A 16377-nucleotide genomic window follows, 5' to 3' on the forward strand; every position below is an offset into this window, starting at 1 on the left:
TTGCTGCAGTTACAATGTTACAAAAAGCACCCTATAAAGACTCAAGTCAGAATTTTCATGTGACTGGGATGCAATAATGAAAATGAAGTTAAATTGGAGCACCTTGCCAAATAGTGGTGACTGGAATGTACTCTTTGAACGGTTTCCTTTCTGCTCTAGTTATGATTTTTTCATTCAAATCCATGTTACAGCTTCAGATGAAGATGATTTTCAGAGTTGGAGAGGGTGGTTTGAATCACGTTTCCGTCATCTTCTCTTGAAGTTTGAAAAGCTTCCAGCATACTGTGATCCAAATCCATACCCATATTTTGACAAGAATCTAAAGGAAGCCACCAACAGGGTAATTTTTCCATAATGACCAATAGCAACAGCTGCAACCAGTGGGTTTGTCTACGATGGCAGTATCCTTCAAATGGTGAACCGTGAAGCCTAGCAAACAGCAGCTATTCAATCTTGTGAGGAATTTAGAGGAAGACTGTGTTTTTTTTTAAATCACACAGCAGTTTTGTAGCGCGCTACGAAACTGCTGTAGGTGATGTTTTCAATGCAGAATAAACAGTTTGACCGGGAATGTTAGAAGAGAGACACCTGTACATCAATACAGCCTACAGCTCATCTGGAGACATGGTGTTTGGTAGCAGCGTTCCATACTTTGAGTTATTAAAGATTTGGGAACATGCCTGCTACATTTTCGGAGAATGGAAGACAGGGACCGTGAAAATAGGATACTCATCTTTACTAATTAATGAGCCATCTACACAGCTAGCACCCGAGGTCAGCTTGTTCAGTGAATGTTCCTCCAACATATCTCAGCCACAACAGAAAATGTACAGCTGTCAAGGATCCAAGAAGAATCATGCATACGAGGAGATAGAGTTAAAATTTCAATGTAATTAGGACTCTATGTATTTACAGCATAATACCTTATGTATTTAATAAGTTTGTTTAAAAATAGATAAGGTTAGTTAATGTTAGAGCATCGAGCTCTCCCCTCATGCTTGAGGAGGAGACTCAAGGTAGTTTTAGTTTTGGTTTTCGTATATATAGTGAAAACTCTGATGTAATAGGGGTTGGAGATTTTTATAAAAACAGAGTTTTCATATTGGCTTATGTAAAAAACTTTGACAGTAATAGAAAGAGTACTTTTTCTTCCCAAGATTCATCTTGTGTCTCAAATGCTCAGAGTATATGTGGTTTGGTTTTATTCATCTTGTTTTACAGTTCACTAAACATGCAATCACTCTGAATTCACCTAGTGCTCAGACTTCCTGTGTATGTTTTTTGAGTTGAGGTTCTTCTTGGTAAATGTTTTGAGCATTTAGACATTATATGCCTTGGTTTCCATGATTGAGTAGCCACTTGTTTGCTGCAGAAGTGTATGACTCCATGAGCCCAATGGGAGAAGCCTAATTTTGTTGTTCCAACCAGCTTAAGTTTCATTTACTGTTTAAAGAGTTAGCCATCTTTTCTTGCCCTTAATGCATATCAAAAATCTGTGAGAGAGCCCTCTCAGACTAAGGAGGCTAAGCCTTAGTTAAAAGCCTGGTTTGAAATAGTTGCATGAGATCTTGCTAAGTAGCAGCCCTTAGTACCACGATTTTGTGATAACATTTTGGTGCGTCTGCCGGGAGCCTGATGATTAATTATTCCCGAAGTTTGAAAATTGAATTTTTGAAGGTAGCAGGAGTTCAAAATGATTTTCGAGGCTGCAAAACTACCTTGGCGACTCCATTGTTGAAGAATTCGAAAGTCATACATTCATGGTGATTCCACTGGAGGTATGAAGGACCCAGATGCTACCATTCTTACTTCAAGGTATGCATGCATAGATTTTTCAGGAATTCATGGTTTCCCAAATCATTTTCCCAAGGATGCATATTTTCTAAGGAATGGTCCAAAATTCAACGGAGAAGATTTGAGTTTAACCTTGAAGCATATAACAGAATTTTGTCATTTTACTGAGCTTCTTAGAGTTAAACATGAGGATGTTTGCATTATGTTATTCTATGATTCACTTCAAGGGAAATGCAAACAATGGATTGAAAGTTTTCCTATCAAATCCGTTAAGTCATTTCAAGACTTATGGCTTATGTTTTTGGAGGAATGGATAGATAGGTCAGAGGTGGTGGTAGACTCTCCCTCAGTTGAAAGTTTTAAACAATGGAATAATGATCGTAGTAATGGAGAAACAGTTGAAAATTTTTCTTTGTCTTTGTCCTCATATCTAAAATCCCTTGACTGCAAGACAGAAGATAGGATGAGATTTTTTGATGAATTTGCTGAGGACCTTGAAAAAGAAATTGAAGGTTTAGAAGGACAAATTCAGGCATATAGTTTTCATAACCATGATCATTATTTTCAGCAGCTCTCTATGGAAGAACATAAGGAGAGAGTCTTGTTTCCTTTCTCTTTTACACTTGAGGAAATGCACACTGCTGTTGAAGGTCAGTTTGCACAGCCAGAAAGTTACAAGAAAAATCAAGCTGATCATGTATTCTGGGATCGTGTAGCTGATTACATGGAAGAGTTTTACTCTCAAGTTTTTCAGTTTTCCTATAAAGATCAGAGACAAATTCAGTGGCAACGGTCATCATACTATCATATTGGCTCTGATTTCCGATGCAGTCAAAGGAACCAAGTATCAGATAAAACAGAGGATTGGCTACATTGGAAATTTCATATTGATTGAGCAGAAGGAAGTTGAAATGGTTAGGGTAGGTAGGTAGAGGTAAATGCAAATAAGCTCAAGGTTAACTGAGCATGTTTTTTTTTTTAGTAGATGTAGTTTTCTTTCTCCTACAGTCATGCTTGTCAAGCAAATTTCTGTTTGTCACAAATGGATAAGGCACTGGAGCTGCATGTTCTTAGTGCACCACAAGGGAACACTATCCCAAGTGGAGCCGCTGTTATCACTGAAAAGTCTGTTGCCAAAAAAAAATTTAGCCTAGCTTAAAGTCAGGGTGTTTTCGCAGCGCATAAATCCGTTAGCAGTTTCGCAGCGCCATCTGTTTTAGTGATTTCGTAGCGAAAACACTGACCTTGCACTGGCTGCGCTGCGAAATTGGGAAATGACAGATATTTAAAGTGAATTGATGGAAACACTGCAGGAAACGAGGTTTGTCAAGCTGTTATATGTGGGCTTGTACTCCATTGAAGGGGAACATTCCAGTGGTAATTTTGCTTTGCGCTCACAGCTGTTGTGGCAGGTTCTCATGATCACCAACGAAGGTCCATCAAAACTCTGTTTCATACTCAAGTCTCAAAACTGTGGTCCTTTTTGAAATCAATGCTCGATCAGAATCGGTTATGAGAAGGCTTCTGTTATTCCAAGTTATCATTGCCTTGTGTCAGTTGAAGGGTTTTACGAGTGGAAAAAGGATGGAGCGAAGAAGCAACCATTCTATATACATTTTCAAGATAAATGAACAAAGGATTTCCACTGTTAATGACATGTTCGCGTACAGAGAAGGATTTTAATGAATGTTTGACTCAGTGGAAGGAATCTGGGCTGCAGTTTGATGGTACAGTCTGTGTTTTATCATCTCGTTCAGCACAAGAGGAGCTGATTGAAAGATGTTTTTCGTTTTGCAATGGGAAACTCAATATGTTGATTAATAATGTCGGTACAAATATGAGGATTTCTCATTTCTTATGTCTACCAACTTTGAATCAGCTTATCATATATCTCAGCTGTCACATCCTCTACTAAAAGCATCAAAAAAGGGGAAGCATTGTTTTCATTTCATCGGTTGTTGGTGTTGTAGCTATTCTCTGGTACCATATATGCAGCCAGCAAAGGAGCAATGAGCCAACTCACAAAAAATCTTGCATGTGAGTGGACAAGTGACAACATACGTGTTAACTGTGTGGCACCATGGCATACCAAGACATCACTCGTGGAGAAGCTCTTGGAAGACAAAGAGTTTGTGTTACTTGATCGTACTCCTTTAAAGCGTCTTGCTGAGCCTCATGAAGTTTCATCCCTCGTAGCTTTTCTTTGCCTACCTGCAGCTCTTTATGACACATGGCAAGTTTCTGAAGGAGGAATATTCTTTACATTTACTATTTTGACTACACGTTCCTCTAAGGCGTTGGCGTGGCTTCATGATTGAATGCCTGTTATATTGGGGACAGAGGGCGAAATTGATGCTTGGTGGAATGAGCACGTTTACCCTGAAAAATGCGGGTTGCCTGGAATATGTGAGATTTTTACGGAGTTAGTTCGCCAAACAAGGAAATTCCAAGGGCGCAGAGGATTTTTCGAGTATGAGCATGTATCAGAGCAGGACAGTCTACGAAAGGATTGTTGTGTCCCGGTACCAGCATTCAAGAGGAGCCATGAAGGACCCCATGTTCATACAACTATGAAGTTGCTGTACATTATTGTGAGACAAGATGTCATTCTTGTGGCTAATTTTGCCGACTTCTGATCGATCACCCTGGTTCGCATAACACAGTGCATGGCAATATGAGAAATGCTAAATTCATTTCAGAATCAGAGGAGATTGATATTGTTGACAGAAAGTATGCATGGGGAAAACGGGATTGGCAGAAATGTGCAATATACATTGCAAAAATAAAAAAAAACAAGGCAGGGGCCACATTCGTTTGGACCGTGCCCAGAAAACTGCACCAGCAAGTTTTGATGCAACTACTGCAATCTGGAAAATGTTGGTGGTGAATTTGAATGCATTGCCTCCTTAGAGGGCCATGAGAATGAAGTCAAAAGTGTTTCTTGGAGCGCGTCTGGTATGCTACTTGCCACATGTGGTCGTGATAAGTCTGTCTGGATTTGGGATGTTCAACCAGGGAATGAGTTTGAGTGTGTTTCAGTACTGCAAGGTCATACACAGGATGTCAAGATGGTCCAGTGGCACCCTAATCGTGACATTTTGGTCTCTGCTAGTTATGATAATTCTATCAAGGTTTGGGCAGAGGATGGAGATGGTGATGACTGGGCATGCATGCAAACATTGGGAAATTCTGTCAGTGGCCATACATCAACAGTGTGGGCGGTATCTTTTAATTCTTCCGGAGACAGAATGGTCTCCTGCAGCGATGACTTAACGTTGATGGTTTGGGATACAAGCATAAACCCAGCGGAGAGAAGTGGAAATGGTGGGCCCTGGAAACATCTTTGTACCATTTCTGGATATCATGATCGAACAATATTCTCAGTTCACTGGTCAAGGAGCGGTCTTATTGCTAGTGGAGCATCCGATGATTGTATCAGGCTCTTTAGTGAGAGCACTGATGATTCTTAGTTGCTGCAGTTACAATGTTACAAAAAGCACCCTATAAAGACTCAAGTCAGAATTTTCATGTGACTGGGATGCAATAATGAAAATGAAGTTAAATTGGAGCACCTTGCCAAATAGTGGTGACTGGAATGTACTCTTTGAACGGTTTCCTTTCTGCTCTAGTTATGATTTTTTCATTCAAATCCATGTTACAGCTTCAGATGAAGATGATTTTCAGAGTTGGAGAGGGTGGTTTGAATCACGTTTCCGTCATCTTCTCTTGAAGTTTGAAAAGCTTCCAGCATACTGTGATCCAAATCCATACCCATATTTTGACAAGAATCTAAAGGAAGCCACCAACAGGGTAATTTTTCCATAATGACCAATAGCAACAGCTGCAACCAGTGGGTTTGTCTACGATGGCAGTATCCTTCAAATGGTGAACCGTGAAGCCTAGCAAACAGCAGCTATTCAATCTTGTGAGGAATTTAGAGGAAGACTGTGTTTTTTTTTAAATCACACAGCAGTTTTGTAGCGCGCTACGAAACTGCTGTAGGTGATGTTTTCAATGCAGAATAAACAGTTTGACCGGGAATGTTAGAAGAGAGACACCTGTACATCAATACAGCCTACAGCTCATCTGGAGACATGGTGTTTGGTAGCAGCGTTCCATACTTTGAGTTATTAAAGATTTGGGAACATGCCTGCTACATTTTCGGAGAATGGAAGACAGGGACCGTGAAAATAGGATACTCATCTTTACTAATTAATGAGCCATCTACACAGCTAGCACCCGAGGTCAGCTTGTTCAGTGAATGTTCCTCCAACATATCTCAGCCACAACAGAAAATGTACAGCTGTCAAGGATCCAAGAAGAATCATGCATACGAGGAGATAGAGTTAAAATTTCAATGTAATTAGGACTCTATGTATTTACAGCATAATACCTTATGTATTTAATAAGTTTGTTTAAAAATAGATAAGGTTAGTTAATGTTAGAGCATCGAGCTCTCCCCTCATGCTTGAGGAGGAGACTCAAGGTAGTTTTAGTTTTGGTTTTCGTATATATAGTGAAAACTCTGATGTAATAGGGGTTGGAGATTTTTATAAAAACAGAGTTTTCATATTGGCTTATGTAAAAAACTTTGACAGTAATAGAAAGAGTACTTTTTCTTCCCAAGATTCATCTTGTGTCTCAAATGCTCAGAGTATATGTGGTTTGGTTTTATTCATCTTGTTTTACAGTTCACTAAACATGCAATCACTCTGAATTCACCTAGTGCTCAGACTTCCTGTGTATGTTTTTTGAGTTGAGGTTCTTCTTGGTAAATGTTTTGAGCATTTAGACATTATATGCCTTGGTTTCCATGATTGAGTAGCCACTTGTTTGCTGCAGAAGTGTATGACTCCATGAGCCCAATGGGAGAAGCCTAATTTTGTTGTTCCAACCAGCTTAAGTTTCATTTACTGTTTAAAGAGTTAGCCATCTTTTCTTGCCCTTAATGCATATCAAAAATCTGTGAGAGAGCCCTCTCAGACTAAGGAGGCTAAGCCTTAGTTAAAAGCCTGGTTTGAAATAGTTGCATGAGATCTTGCTAAGTAGCAGCCCTTAGTACCACGATTTTGTGATAACATTTTGGTGCGTCTGCCGGGAGCCTGATGATTAATTATTCCCGAAGTTTGAAAATTGAATTTTTGAAGGTAGCAGGAGTTCAAAATGATTTTCGAGGCTGCAAAACTACCTTGGCGACTCCATTGTTGAAGAATTCGAAAGTCATACATTCATGGTGATTCCACTGGAGGTATGAAGGACCCAGATGCTACCATTCTTACTTCAAGGTATGCATGCATAGATTTTTCAGGAATTCATGGTTTCCCAAATCATTTTCCCAAGGATGCATATTTTCTAAGGAATGGTCCAAAATTCAACGGAGAAGATTTGAGTTTAACCTTGAAGCATATAACAGAATTTTGTCATTTTACTGAGCTTCTTAGAGTTAAACATGAGGATGTTTGCATTATGTTATTCTATGATTCACTTCAAGGGAAATGCAAACAATGGATTGAAAGTTTTCCTATCAAATCCGTTAAGTCATTTCAAGACTTATGGCTTATGTTTTTGGAGGAATGGATAGATAGGTCAGAGGTGGTGGTAGACTCTCCCTCAGTTGAAAGTTTTAAACAATGGAATAATGATCGTAGTAATGGAGAAACAGTTGAAAATTTTTCTTTGTCTTTGTCCTCATATCTAAAATCCCTTGACTGCAAGACAGAAGATAGGATGAGATTTTTTGATGAATTTGCTGAGGACCTTGAAAAAGAAATTGAAGGTTTAGAAGGACAAATTCAGGCATATAGTTTTCATAACCATGATCATTATTTTCAGCAGCTCTCTATGGAAGAACATAAGGAGAGAGTCTTGTTTCCTTTCTCTTTTACACTTGAGGAAATGCACACTGCTGTTGAAGGTCAGTTTGCACAGCCAGAAAGTTACAAGAAAAATCAAGCTGATCATGTATTCTGGGATCGTGTAGCTGATTACATGGAAGAGTTTTACTCTCAAGTTTTTCAGTTTTCCTATAAAGATCAGAGACAAATTCAGTGGCAACGGTCATCATACTATCATATTGGCTCTGATTTCCGATGCAGTCAAAGGAACCAAGTATCAGATAAAACAGAGGATTGGCTACATTGGAAATTTCATATTGATTGAGCAGAAGGAAGTTGAAATGGTTAGGGTAGGTAGGTAGAGGTAAATGCAAATAAGCTCAAGGTTAACTGAGCATGTTTTTTTTTTTAGTAGATGTAGTTTTCTTTCTCCTACAGTCATGCTTGTCAAGCAAATTTCTGTTTGTCACAAATGGATAAGGCACTGGAGCTGCATGTTCTTAGTGCACCACAAGGGAACACTATCCCAAGTGGAGCCGCTGTTATCACTGAAAAGTCTGTTGCCAAAAAAAAATTTAGCCTAGCTTAAAGTCAGGGTGTTTTCGCAGCGCATAAATCCGTTAGCAGTTTCGCAGCGCCATCTGTTTTAGTGATTTCGTAGCGAAAACACTGACCTTGCACTGGCTGCGCTGCGAAATTGGGAAATGACAGATATTTAAAGTGAATTGATGGAAACACTGCAGGAAACGAGGTTTGTCAAGCTGTTATATGTGGGCTTGTACTCCATTGAAGGGGAACATTCCAGTGGTAATTTTGCTTTGCGCTCACAGCTGTTGTGGCAGGTTCTCATGATCACCAACGAAGGTCCATCAAAACTCTGTTTCATACTCAAGTCTCAAAACTGTGGTCCTTTTTGAAATCAATGCTCGATCAGAATCGGTTATGAGAAGGCTTCTGTTATTCCAAGTTATCATTGCCTTGTGTCAGTTGAAGGGTTTTACGAGTGGAAAAAGGATGGAGCGAAGAAGCAACCATTCTATATACATTTTCAAGATAAATGAACAAAGGATTTCCACTGTTAATGACATGTTCGCGTACAGAGAAGGATTTTAATGAATGTTTGACTCAGTGGAAGGAATCTGGGCTGCAGTTTGATGGTACAGTCTGTGTTTTATCATCTCGTTCAGCACAAGAGGAGCTGATTGAAAGATGTTTTTCGTTTTGCAATGGGAAACTCAATATGTTGATTAATAATGTCGGTACAAATATGAGGATTTCTCATTTCTTATGTCTACCAACTTTGAATCAGCTTATCATATATCTCAGCTGTCACATCCTCTACTAAAAGCATCAAAAAAGGGGAAGCATTGTTTTCATTTCATCGGTTGTTGGTGTTGTAGCTATTCTCTGGTACCATATATGCAGCCAGCAAAGGAGCAATGAGCCAACTCACAAAAAATCTTGCATGTGAGTGGACAAGTGACAACATACGTGTTAACTGTGTGGCACCATGGCATACCAAGACATCACTCGTGGAGAAGCTCTTGGAAGACAAAGAGTTTGTGTTACTTGATCGTACTCCTTTAAAGCGTCTTGCTGAGCCTCATGAAGTTTCATCCCTCGTAGCTTTTCTTTGCCTACCTGCAGCTCTTTATGACACATGGCAAGTTTCTGAAGGAGGAATATTCTTTACATTTACTATTTTGACTACACGTTCCTCTAAGGCGTTGGCGTGGCTTCATGATTGAATGCCTGTTATATTGGGGACAGAGGGCGAAATTGATGCTTGGTGGAATGAGCACGTTTACCCTGAAAAATGCGGGTTGCCTGGAATATGTGAGATTTTTACGGAGTTAGTTCGCCAAACAAGGAAATTCCAAGGGCGCAGAGGATTTTTCGAGTATGAGCATGTATCAGAGCAGGACAGTCTACGAAAGGATTGTTGTGTCCCGGTACCAGCATTCAAGAGGAGCCATGAAGGACCCCATGTTCATACAACTATGAAGTTGCTGTACATTATTGTGAGACAAGATGTCATTCTTGTGGCTAATTTTGCCGACTTCTGATCGATCACCCTGGTTCGCATAACACAGTGCATGGCAATATGAGAAATGCTAAATTCATTTCAGAATCAGAGGAGATTGATATTGTTGACAGAAAGTATGCATGGGGAAAACGGGATTGGCAGAAATGTGCAATATACATTGCAAAAATAAAAAAAAACAAGGCAGGGGCCACATTCGTTTGGACCGTGCCCAGAAAACTGCACCAGCAAGTTTTGATGCAACTACTGCAATCTGGAAAATGTTGGTGGTGAATTTGAATGCATTGCCTCCTTAGAGGGCCATGAGAATGAAGTCAAAAGTGTTTCTTGGAGCGCGTCTGGTATGCTACGTGCCACATGTGGTCGTGATAAGTCTGTCTGGATTTGGGATGTTCAACCAGGGAATGAGTTTGAGTGTGTTTCAGTACTGCAAGGTCATACACAGGATGTCAAGATGGTCCAGTGGCACCCTAATCGTGACATTTTGGTCTCTGCTAGTTATGATAATTCTATCAAGGTTTGGGCAGAGGATGGAGATGGTGATGACTGGGCATGCATGCAAACATTGGGAAATTCTGTCAGTGGCCATACATCAACAGTGTGGGCGGTATCTTTTAATTCTTCCGGAGACAGAATGGTCTCCTGCAGCGATGACTTAACGTTGATGGTTTGGGATACAAGCATAAACCCAGCGGAGAGAAGTGGAAATGGTGGGCCCTGGAAACATCTTTGTACCATTTCTGGATATCATGATCGAACAATATTCTCAGTTCACTGGTCAAGGAGCGGTCTTATTGCTAGTGGAGCATCCGATGATTGTATCAGGCTCTTTAGTGAGAGCACTGATGATTCTTAGTTGCTGCAGTTACAATGTTACAAAAAGCACCCTATAAAGACTCAAGTCAGAATTTTCATGTGACTGGGATGCAATAATGAAAATGAAGTTAAATTGGAGCACCTTGCCAAATAGTGGTGACTGGAATGTACTCTTTGAACGGTTTCCTTTCTGCTCTAGTTATGATTTTTTCATTCAAATCCATGTTACAGCTTCAGATGAAGATGATTTTCAGAGTTGGAGAGGGTGGTTTGAATCACGTTTCCGTCATCTTCTCTTGAAGTTTGAAAAGCTTCCAGCATACTGTGATCCAAATCCATACCCATATTTTGACAAGAATCTAAAGGAAGCCACCAACAGGGTAATTTTTCCATAATGACCAATAGCAACAGCTGCAACCAGTGGGTTTGTCTACGATGGCAGTATCCTTCAAATGGTGAACCGTGAAGCCTAGCAAACAGCAGCTATTCAATCTTGTGAGGAATTTAGAGGAAGACTGTGTTTTTTTTTAAATCACACAGCAGTTTCGTAGCGCGCTACGAAACTGCTGTAGGTGATGTTTTCAATGCAGAATAAACAGTTTGACCGGGAATGTTAGAAGAGAGACACCTGTACATCAATACAGCCTACAGCTCATCTGGAGACATGGTGTTTGGTAGCAGCGTTCCATACTTTGAGTTATTAAAGATTTGGGAACATGCCTGCTACATTTTCGGAGAATGGAAGACAGGGACCGTGAAAATAGGATACTCATCTTTACTAATTAATGAGCCATCTACACAGCTAGCACCCGAGGTCAGCTTGTTCAGTGAATGTTCCTCCAACATATCTCAGCCACAACAGAAAATGTACAGCTGTCAAGGATCCAAGAAGAATCATGCATACGAGGAGATAGAGTTAAAATTTCAATGTAATTAGGACTCTATGTATTTACAGCATAATACCTTATGTATTTAATAAGTTTGTTTAAAAATAGATAAGGTTAGTTAATGTTAGAGCATCGAGCTCTCCCCTCATGCTTGAGGAGGAGACTCAAGGTAGTTTTAGTTTTGGTTTTCCTATATATAGTGAAAACTCTGATGTAATAGGGGTTGGAGATTTTTATAAAAACAGAGTTTTCATATTGGCTTATGTAAAAAACTTTGACAGTAATAGAAAGAGTACTTTTTCTTCCCAAGATTCATCTTGTGTCTCAAATGCTCAGAGTATATGTGGTTTGGTTTTATTCATCTTGTTTTACAGTTCACTAAACATGCAATCACTCTGAATTCACCTAGTGCTCAGACTTCCTGTGTATGTTTTTTGAGTTGAGGTTCTTCTTGGTAAATGTTTTGAGCATTTAGACATTATATGCCTTGGTTTCCATGATTGAGTAGCCACTTGTTTGCTGCAGAAGTGTATGACTCCATGAGCCCAATGGGAGAAGCCTAATTTTGTTGTTCCAACCAGCTTAAGTTTCATTTACTGTTTAAAGAGTTAGCCATCTTTTCTTGCCCTTAATGCATATCAAAAATCTGTGAGAGAGCCCTCTCAGACTAAGGAGGCTAAGCCTTAGTTAAAAGCCTGGTTTGAAATAGTTGCATGAGATCTTGCTAAGTAGCAGCCCTTAGTACCACGATTTTGTGATAACATTTTGGTGCGTCTGCCGGGAGCCTGATGATTAATTATTCCCGAAGTTTGAAAATTGAATTTTTGAAGGTAGCAGGAGTTCAAAATGATTTTCGAGGCTGCAAAACTACCTTGGCGACTCCATTGTTGAAGAATTCGAAAGTCATACATTCATGGTGATTCCACTGGAGGTATGAAGGACCCAGATGCTACCATTCTTACTTCAAGGTATGCATGCATAGATTTTTCAGGAATTCATGGTTTCCCAAATCATTTTCCCAAGGATGCATATTTTCTAAGGAATGGTCCAAAATTCAACGGAGAAGATTTGAGTTTAACCTTGAAGCATATAACAGAATTTTGTCATTTTACTGAGCTTCTTAGAGTTAAACATGAGGATGTTTGCATTATGTTATTCTATGATTCACTTCAAGGGAAATGCAAACAATGGATTGAAAGTTTTCCTATCAAATCCGTTAAGTCATTTCAAGACTTATGGCTTATGTTTTTGGAGGAATGGATAGATAGGTCAGAGGTGGTGGTAGACTCTCCCTCAGTTGAAAGTTTTAAACAATGGAATAATGATCGTAGTAATGGAGAAACAGTTGAAAATTTTTCTTTGTCTTTGTCCTCATATCTAAAATCCCTTGACTGCAAGACAGAAGATAGGATGAGATTTTTTGATGAATTTGCTGAGGACCTTGAAAAAGAAATTGAAGGTTTAGAAGGACAAATTCAGGCATATAGTTTTCATAACCATGATCATTATTTTCAGCAGCTCTCTATGGAAGAACATAAGGAGAGAGTCTTGTTTCCTTTCTCTTTTACACTTGAGGAAATGCACACTGCTGTTGAAGGTCAGTTTGCACAGCCAGAAAGTTACAAGAAAAATCAAGCTGATCATGTATTCTGGGATCGTGTAGCTGATTACATGGAAGAGTTTTACTCTCAAGTTTTTCAGTTTTCCTATAAAGATCAGAGACAAATTCAGTGGCAACGGTCATCATACTATCATATTGGCTCTGATTTCCGATGCAGTCAAAGGAACCAAGTATCAGATAAAACAGAGGATTGGCTACATTGGAAATTTCATATTGATTGAGCAGAAGGAAGTTGAAATGGTTAGGGTAGGTAGGTAGAGGTAAATGCAAATAAGCTCAAGGTTAACTGAGCATGTTTTTTTTTTTAGTAGATGTAGTTTTCTTTCTCCTACAGTCATGCTTGTCAAGCAAATTTCTGTTTGTCACAAATGGATAAGGCACTGGAGCTGCATGTTCTTAGTGCACCACAAGGGAACACTATCCCAAGTGGAGCCGCTGTTATCACTGAAAAGTCTGTTGCCAAAAAAAAATTTAGCCTAGCTTAAAGTCAGGGTGTTTTCGCAGCGCATAAATCCGTTAGCAGTTTCGCAGCGCCATCTGTTTTAGTGATTTCGTAGCGAAAACACTGACCTTGCACTGGCTGCGCTGCGAAATTGGGAAATGACAGATATTTAAAGTGAATTGATGGAAACACTGCAGGAAACGAGGTTTGTCAAGCTGTTATATGTGGGCTTGTACTCCATTGAAGGGGAACATTCCAGTGGTAATTTTGCTTTGCGCTCACAGCTGTTGTGGCAGGTTCTCATGATCACCAACGAAGGTCCATCAAAACTCTGTTTCATACTCAAGTCTCAAAACTGTGGTCCTTTTTGAAATCAATGCTCGATCAGAATCGGTTATGAGAAGGCTTCTGTTATTCCAAGTTATCATTGCCTTGTGTCAGTTGAAGGGTTTTACGAGTGGAAAAAGGATGGAGCGAAGAAGCAACCATTCTATATACATTTTCAAGATAAATGAACAAAGGATTTCCACTGTTAATGACATGTTCGCGTACAGAGAAGGATTTTAATGAATGTTTGACTCAGTGGAAGGAATCTGGGCTGCAGTTTGATGGTACAGTCTGTGTTTTATCATCTCGTTCAGCACAAGAGGAGCTGATTGAAAGATGTTTTTCGTTTTGCAATGGGAAACTCAATATGTTGATTAATAATGTCGGTACAAATATGAGGATTTCTCATTTCTTATGTCTACCAACTTTGAATCAGCTTATCATATATCTCAGCTGTCACATCCTCTACTAAAAGCATCAAAAAAGGGGAAGCATTGTTTTCATTTCATCGGTTGTTGGTGTTGTAGCTATTCTCTGGTACCATATATGCAGCCAGCAAAGGAGCAATGAGCCAACTCACAAAAAATCTTGCATGTGAGTGGACAAGTGACAACATACGTGTTAACTGTGTGGCACCATGGCATACCAAGACATCACTCGTGGAGAAGCTCTTGGAAGACAAAGAGTTTGTGTTACTTGATCGTACTCCTTTAAAGCGTCTTGCTGAGCCTCATGAAGTTTCATCCCTCGTAGCTTTTCTTTGCCTACCTGCAGCTCTTTATGACACATGGCAAGTTTCTGAAGGAGGAATATTCTTTACATTTACTATTTTGACTACACGTTCCTCTAAGGCGTTGGCGTGGCTTCATGATTGAATGCCTGTTATATTGGGGACAGAGGGCGAAATTGATGCTTGGTGGAATGAGCACGTTTACCCTGAAAAATGCGGGTTGCCTGGAATATGTGAGATTTTTACGGAGTTAGTTCGCCAAACAAGGAAATTCCAAGGGCGCAGAGGATTTTTCGAGTATGAGCATGTATCAGAGCAGGACAGTCTACGAAAGGATTGTTGTGTCCCGGTACCAGCATTCAAGAGGAGCCATGAAGGACCCCATGTTCATACAACTATGAAGTTGCTGTACATTATTGTGAGACAAGATGTCATTCTTGTGGCTAATTTTGCCGACTTCTGATCGATCACCCTGGTTCGCATAACACAGTGCATGGCAATATGAGAAATGCTAAATTCATTTCAGAATCAGAGGAGATTGATATTGTTGACAGAAAGTATGCATGGGGAAAACGGGATTGGCAGAAATGTGCAATATACATTGCAAAAATAAAAAAAAACAAGGCAGGGGCCACATTCGTTTGGACCGTGCCCAGAAAACTGCACCAGCAAGTTTTGATGCAACTACTGCAATCTGGAAAATGTTGGTGGTGAATTTGAATGCATTGCCTCCTTAGAGGGCCATGAGAATGAAGTCAAAAGTGTTTCTTGGAGCGCGTCTGGTATGCTACTTGCCACATGTGGTCGTGATAAGTCTGTCTGGATTTGGGATGTTCAACCAGGGAATGAGTTTGAGTGTGTTTCAGTACTGCAAGGTCATACACAGGATGTCAAGATGGTCCAGTGGCACCCTAATCGTGACATTTTGGTCTCTGCTAGTTATGATAATTCTATCAAGGTTTGGGCAGAGGATGGAGATGGTGATGACTGGGCATGCATGCAAACATTGGGAAATTCTGTCAGTGGCCATACATCAACAGTGTGGGCGGTATCTTTTAATTCTTCCGGAGACAGAATGGTCTCCTGCAGCGATGACTTAACGTTGATGGTTTGGGATACAAGCATAAACCCAGCGGAGAGAAGTGGAAATGGTGGGCCCTGGAAACATCTTTGTACCATTTCTGGATATCATGATCGAACAATATTCTCAGTTCACTGGTCAAGGAGCGGTCTTATTGCTAGTGGAGCATCCGATGATTGTATCAGGCTCTTTAGTGAGAGCACTGATGATTCTTAGTTGCTGCAGTTACAATGTTACAAAAAGCACCCTATAAAGACTCAAGTCAGAATTTTCATGTGACTGGGATGCAATAATGAAAATGAAGTTAAATTGGAGCACCTTGCCAAATAGTGGTGACTGGAATGTACTCTTTGAACGGTTTCCTTTCTGCTCTAGTTATGATTTTTTCATTCAAATCCATGTTACAGCTTCAGATGAAGATGATTTTCAGAGTTGGAGAGGGTGGTTTGAATCACGTTTCCGTCATCTTCTCTTGAAGTTTGAAAAGCTTCCAGCATACTGTGATCCAAATCCATACCCATATTTTGACAAGAATCTAAAGGAAGCCACCAACAGGGTAATTTTTCCATAATGACCAATAGCAACAGCTGCAACCAGTGGGTTTGTCTACGATGGCAGTATCCTTCAAATGGTGAACCGTGAAGCCTAGAAAACAGCAGCTATTCAATCTTGTGAGGAATTTAGAGGAAGACTGTGTTTTTTTTTAAATCACATAGCAGTTTTGTAGCGCGCTACGAAACTGCTGTAGGTGATGTTTTCAATGCAGAATAAACAGTTTGACCGGGAATGTTAGAAGAGAGA

At 39.9% G+C, this 16377-nt stretch overlaps 3 pseudogenes; all 3 read left to right on the forward strand.

The window, feature by feature from the left end:
* The first annotated feature begins 4649 nt into the window (after nucleotides 1–4649).
* On the forward strand, nucleotides 4650–5264 carry LOC149156848 (protein CIA1 pseudogene; annotated as a pseudogene).
* A 4530-nt stretch (nucleotides 5265–9794) lies between these two features.
* Nucleotides 9795–10528, forward strand: LOC149156849 (protein CIA1 pseudogene; annotated as a pseudogene).
* Nucleotides 10529–15058: 4530 nt separating this feature from the next.
* LOC149156850 (protein CIA1 pseudogene) lies at nucleotides 15059–15792 on the forward strand (annotated as a pseudogene).
* Nucleotides 15793–16377: the final 585 nt, after the last annotated feature.

The sequence above is a fragment of the Pinus tabuliformis genome, chromosome 9 (genome assembly GCF_031772625.1).
Source record: "Pinus tabuliformis cultivar Carrire ecotype Pingquan chromosome 9, CPIR1, whole genome shotgun sequence".
In the NCBI taxonomy this organism is placed as follows: domain Eukaryota; kingdom Viridiplantae; phylum Streptophyta; class Pinopsida; order Pinales; family Pinaceae; genus Pinus; species Pinus tabuliformis.